Source organism: Molossus molossus, unplaced genomic scaffold (genome assembly GCF_014108415.1).
Source record: "Molossus molossus isolate mMolMol1 unplaced genomic scaffold, mMolMol1.p scaffold_m16_p_2, whole genome shotgun sequence".
In the NCBI taxonomy this organism is placed as follows: Eukaryota; Metazoa; Chordata; class Mammalia; order Chiroptera; family Molossidae; genus Molossus; species Molossus molossus.
The window spans coordinates 111,706,281-111,712,446 of record NW_023425355.1 but is presented as its reverse complement, the minus strand read 5'-3'; the positions used below and the strand labels follow the sequence as shown (position 1 = coordinate 111,712,446).

The window sequence follows — 6,166 nt, the reverse complement described above, 5'->3', positions numbered from 1 at the left end:
CCATCTTGAGCTAAAAGAGACTAGATCCTTACTTTACCACATATAAAAATTAATTCCAGGTGAATTGTGAATTTGAATTAAAAATAAAAATATTTTTAAAAATTGGAAGAATATTTGCATAATTTCATAGTGGGAGAGAACATTCTCCTAAAAAAAAAAAGAAAAGTAGAAATTTAGAAGTCATATACAAAGAAAAACAAAAATATTTTTAAATACTTTAAACAAAAAGAAAAAAGAAAAGTATAACAAAAGCACTGTAAATACAACTCAGAAATGCAAATTAAACCCAAAATTAAATATAATTTTATTCATAAGAATACCAAACCAACAATTTAGAACTCTAATGTAAGAAAGTGACATAAATCTGTGAATTGCTACAACAGTTTTGGAAACTAATTTGCAAAATTTATTTTATTTTTTTAAATGTACATATGCTTGACTCAGCAATCCTAATATTTTACAATTTATTTCATGGAAGTAAGTGAAAGTTTTCATTACACACACACACACACACACGCATGCATGTGTGTGTATGGTTTCCTGCAGTATACTTGTGGTAATGAAAAACCTGGAAAGAATCAGAATATGTAAACAGTTGAATGAATTGTAGTAGTATGTCCATGCTGTAAATGGTTAGTTTTATGTGCTAACTTGACTATGCCCAGGGTGTCCAGATACTTGAGCAAATAGTCTGGGTGTGTCAGTGAGGGTGTTTCTAGATACAATCAGCACTTGTAATGATAGACTGAGTAAAGCAAATTATCTTTCCTAATGTGGGTGGACCTCATCCAGTCAGTTGAAGGCCTGAGTAGAACAAAAAGGCTAACCTTCCTGTGAGTAAGGGGTAACTCCTCCTGCCTGACTGCCTTTGAGCTGAAACATTGATTCTTTTCTGCCTGTGAACCATACCAAAAAATCAGTTCTTCCTTTGTCTCAAGCCTGCCACCATTCAGACTGAAACTTACATAATTGGTTCTCTTGGATCTTAGTACATAGGATGCAAAGTGGAACTACAGTACTGGCAATCCTAGGGCTTCAGTTGCTAAATGCAGATCTTGGGACTCCTCAGCCTCCAATATTGTATAAGCCAATTTCCTATACTAAAACTCTCTAATGGAAGAATTAACATCATTAAAATGTACATAAAACCCAAAGTAATCTATAGATTCAATGCAACCCCCATCAAAATACCAATAACATATTTCACAGAACTAGAACAAATACTCCAAAACTTCATATGAAACCATAAAAGACCCTGAATAGCTGCAGCAATCTTAAAAAATAAGAACAAAGTAGAAAGGATCACAATAGCAGATATCAGGTTATATTACAAAGCCACTGTAATCAAAACAGCCTGATACTGGCACAAGAACAGGCATTAGATCAATGGAACAAAACAGAGAACCCAGAAAATAATCCAAGACATTATGCTCAATTAATATTTGTTAAAGGTGGCAAAAGCATAGAGTAGAGTCAAGACAGCCTCTTTAATAAATGGTGTTGGGAAAATTGGACAGCTACATGCAAATAAATAAAACTAGACCATCAACTTACACCATACACAAGAATAAACTCAAAATGGATAAAAGACGTAAAGGTGACTCATGAATCCATAAAAATCTTAGAAAAAAATGTAGGCAACAGGATTTCAGACATCATATGCAACAGAATTTTCACTGATGCAACACCTAAGGCAAGAGAAACAAAGAAAAAAATGAACATATGGCAGTACATCAAACTGAAAAGCTTCTGCACAGCCAAAGAAACAACCATCAAAATGGAAAGGCAACCCACTGTATAGGAGAGCATAATTGCAATGATACATCAGACAAGGGGTTAATTTCCAAAATATATAGAGTACTCATACAACTCAACAAAAGGAAGCCAAAGAACACAATTAAAAAATGGGCAGAGGAGCTGAGTAGACAGCTCTCCAAACAGGACATACAAATGGGTAAGATACATATGAAGAAATGCTCAACATCACTAATCATCAGAGAGATGCAAATTAAAACAACAATGAGGTATCCCCTCACACCTGTCAGAATGGCTGACATCAACAAATCATCAAACAAGTGTTGGCGAGGGTGTGGAGAATAGGGGACTCTGTTACACTGCTGATGGGAATGCAGACTGGTGCAGCCACTATGGAAAACCATATGGTGTTACCTCAAAAAATTAAAAATTGAACTGTCATTTGACGCAGTGATCCCACTTCTAGGAATATACCCCAAGAAGCTTGAAACACAAATCAGAAAGAATATGTGCAGCCCTATGTTCATAGCAGAACTGTTTACAATTGCTAAGATCTGGAAACAGCATAAGTGTGTATCAGTAGACGAATGTATAAAAAAGCCCTGGTACATATACACAATGGAGTACTATGCAGCTGTAAGAAAGAAAGATCTCTTATCCTTTGAGATGACATGGAGAAACCTGGAGAGTATTATCTTAAGCGAAACAAGCCAAGCAGAGAGAGACAAATATCATATGATATCACTTATTTGTGGAATATAATGAACAAAACAAACTGATGAACATAGACCCAGGGACATAGAAGTAGGGTACAGACTGACAAACCTCAGACGAAAGGGTGGGGGGGGGGTGGGAGGGAAGAGATAAACCACAGAACTTCTATGCATACATGCATAACCAATGGACATAGACCACATTGCTGGGGACAGGGTGTGGGGTGAGGGTGTTAATGGGGAAAAAAGGAGAAACATCTGTAACAAAAATAAATTTATAAAAAAAATAAAATGAAATAAAAATATCAAACACACACACACACACACACACACACACACACACCCTATTGCTTCTGTTTCTTTGGAGAACCCTGACAAATTTTAGTTCTATGGAGTGGTATGGAATATTATGTAGCTGTCAAAAAGAATGAGAGGGAGAAATATTTATTGACTTGAAAGATGTACAAGAGCTATAATATAATGTATAAGGTATGATTCCATCAGTGTTAAAATTTTTAAAATATGTGTGTGCCCATACACATACTTGTACATATGCTAATATTTGATTGGGTAGGGTAAAAAACGTAAGCTATGTATTTTGGTTTCCAGGCTAGAGGAGCAGGAGAATAGAACTGAATGAACAGAGTATTAAAATCTTACTTGAATATTATACAGTATCACTGATTATGTTATATTATGTTAATTATATATGTTCTGAAAAATTTTTGAGATAAAATTCACCATTTTAACTATTTTCAAATGTGCAAGTCAGTGATTTATAGCATATGCATGATGTTGTGCAACTAACAACAATATCTTAGTCCAAAATATTTACATCACCACAAAATAAAACCCTGTATCTAGGGTTTTATTCCACATTCCCCTCATAGCTTGGAAACCACTAATCTACTTTCTGTCTCAATGGATTTGCTTAATTCAGACATTTAATATGAATGAAATACAATATGTGGCCGCTTGTGCTTGACTTATTTAATGTAACATAATGTTTCCAAGGTTCATCTATGTTGCAGCATGCATCAGTACTTCATTTTTTTGTTATGACCAAATAATACATTGTATGGATATACCAAATTTTGCTTATATAATCATCAGTTAAACATTTGGATCATTTCTCCTTTGTGGTTTTTATTTTTTATTTTTCCGAACTTTTATTTTAAACCTCAGATGACAGGCGCCAGGACCAACGATCACCGGCTGCCCAAGTACCAAAAAATTATGCTTCCGAAATCTCTTGATGTCGATTCCGCACGTAGAGCAATCAAGCTGCTCTACGTGTGCCACTCACGACAGAAGCCCTTTTTTCCTTTGTGGTTTTTATGAATAATGCTGTAATGAAAACTCTTGTACACATGTATGTAAATTCATGCATATACACAGTTGTATATACATATGTGTTTATATACACACATACCTATATACATGCACATATATATTTTCAACTGTGAATACAAATAGTGTTTTGGACAACTGAGGAGTTAGAAACACTGATGCATCAAGTTAAAAAATTCAATATTAGTCTAGGGTAAAGATTCCAGAGGCTCTCATCTGAATATATAAAGTGCATAAATATGTGTGCTTGTGTGTATAGACATGTATATGTATGTTTCGGTTGTAGTTGGCTGTGGAGTGAAGATAGTGAAAGCATGTTAACATGTTTTCATAGCGAGACAATGTTGTAGCTAATGATTAACTGTGTATTTTCACATTTAAATAAAAGTAATATAGCCCTGGCAAGTTTGCTCAGTGGTTAGAGCATCCACATGGAGTCATGCGGGAGGCAACCAGTTGATGTGTCTCTCTCACATCTATGCTTCCCTCTCTCTCTCTCTCTCTCTCTCTCTCTCTCTCTCTCTTCTCTCTCTCTCTCTCTCTCTCTCTCTCTCTGCTCCCCCTCCCACTCTATCTGAAAATCAATGGGAAAAGATCCTCAGGTGAGAATTAAAAAAACTAATATATATATAATTAAATTTATGTATGTTTTATATGTATTAAAATTTAAATACAGAAATGTGATGTGCTGCAGGAGAAAAATGAAACAAAAGCAGTTGAAAATTCATAAAAATGCTAGAAAGACAATGAATTTAAAGCCAAAATATGCTAAATGCAAATGAACACAATGCTTGAAAAATGAAGAATATAACCAAGACCAGAGAAATATGTGCAAACATATAAATCCTTATGCTAAACATAGACAGATTTATTTTCCCAGTAAATGAACAGACACTATCTGACTGGCCAAAATTAAAAGTTTTTTTTGTAATTTTTTTGGGGGGCAGTTGACTTCTTATTTTCTGTATGCTTATTACTTTGGAACATAATTCTATGACTTTACTAGCAAAGCACATAATTCTCTACATTCACATTTGTAAAGAATAAATTCAAGATGGATAAAATAGTTAAACCTCAAGAATTATGGTATAAAGATTAAAGTGTATTTTTATAAATTTTCAAGTAGAAAATGAGTAGATATAAAAAAGAAAAAGTATGATTTTATCATAAGACAATTAAAGGAATGTTTTATATCCCACCATAAACAAGTACCTGGAAGAAGATAGTTGCTTCATATAACATAATGGATTAACATGAAGTGAGAGCGACCAGAGTTTACCACTCCAAAATATGACTTTTGTGATATTGGTTTTAAGCTGGTTAAACAAAAGACTCAGAAAGAAACTGTGACCCTTCCCCTTACCTGCCTAAAGGAATTCAGATAAATAAATAAATAAATAAATAAATAAATAAAACCTTTTCAGTAAAGAAACCTTAGCATATTCACCTTAGCATATATGAGTTAAGTGTGGCAGGAAGGGAGTATCCAAGCAGAATTCTGTTTGTTGACCTCCCCTGTGTGTTTTGTTGTTTCTGGGTGGCCCACCAATAATTTATTTATTATGTTGGATTATTTTTATCTACCTGTAAGTAGCCTCCCTCAGCTAAATCCAGAATGGCATATAAACCTCAACTGTACAATATGTGCTCAGATTTCATAATCTCATGGAACCCCCATATACGCATATGTAATAAATTTGGTAATTGTCTTCTGTTAATTTGTCTCATGTTAATTTGATTATTAGTTCAGCCAGAAAAAGGTGGGGAAATTATTTTTTGCCTCCACACAAGAATATGTAAAGATATCACATAAAATTAAAAGCACAATCAACAAAAATGTAAAAAACTAGATAAAAGAGACAAAAATATTGTACTATTATACTGTGAATTACATACATTGAAATGAATAGAAGCAAGAAATATTATCTGGGCATCAGATAAAAGCTAAGGATCACTAACACTAAGAGTTATCACACACATGGGGAGTCAGACTCTCTCATGTACTATTGGTGATTGCGTAAATTGGCAAAATAATCTTGGAGAATGCAATGTAGCAATATGTAAACACATTCAGATGCTTCCTGGTATCTATCCTTGAGAAGGACTCAGCACATACATACATCAAGAAACATGTAGATTGAGATTAATTGCAGCATTTTTGTGAATAATAATTGATAAAAGTAAAAACAACTTAAATGACCATCAGTAATGGTATAATCAAGTAAATTTTATAATATTTATGCCATTGAATATATGCAACAATTAAAAAAGAATAAAGTACATCTATTTGTACTAAGACAGAAAGATTACCAAGACATATTGCTTTAGAAGAAACAAGTAGAAAATGA

General features: G+C 33.7%; 1 non-coding gene across 1 annotated transcript; it reads right to left on the bottom strand.

The window, feature by feature from the left end:
• Positions 1-3,656: 3,656 nt before the first annotated feature.
• LOC118636840 lies at positions 3,657-3,790 on the bottom strand. Its single transcript, XR_004960809.1, has one exon. It is a non-coding gene; the product is annotated as a U11 spliceosomal RNA (small nuclear RNA).
• Positions 3,791-6,166: the final 2,376 nt, after the last annotated feature.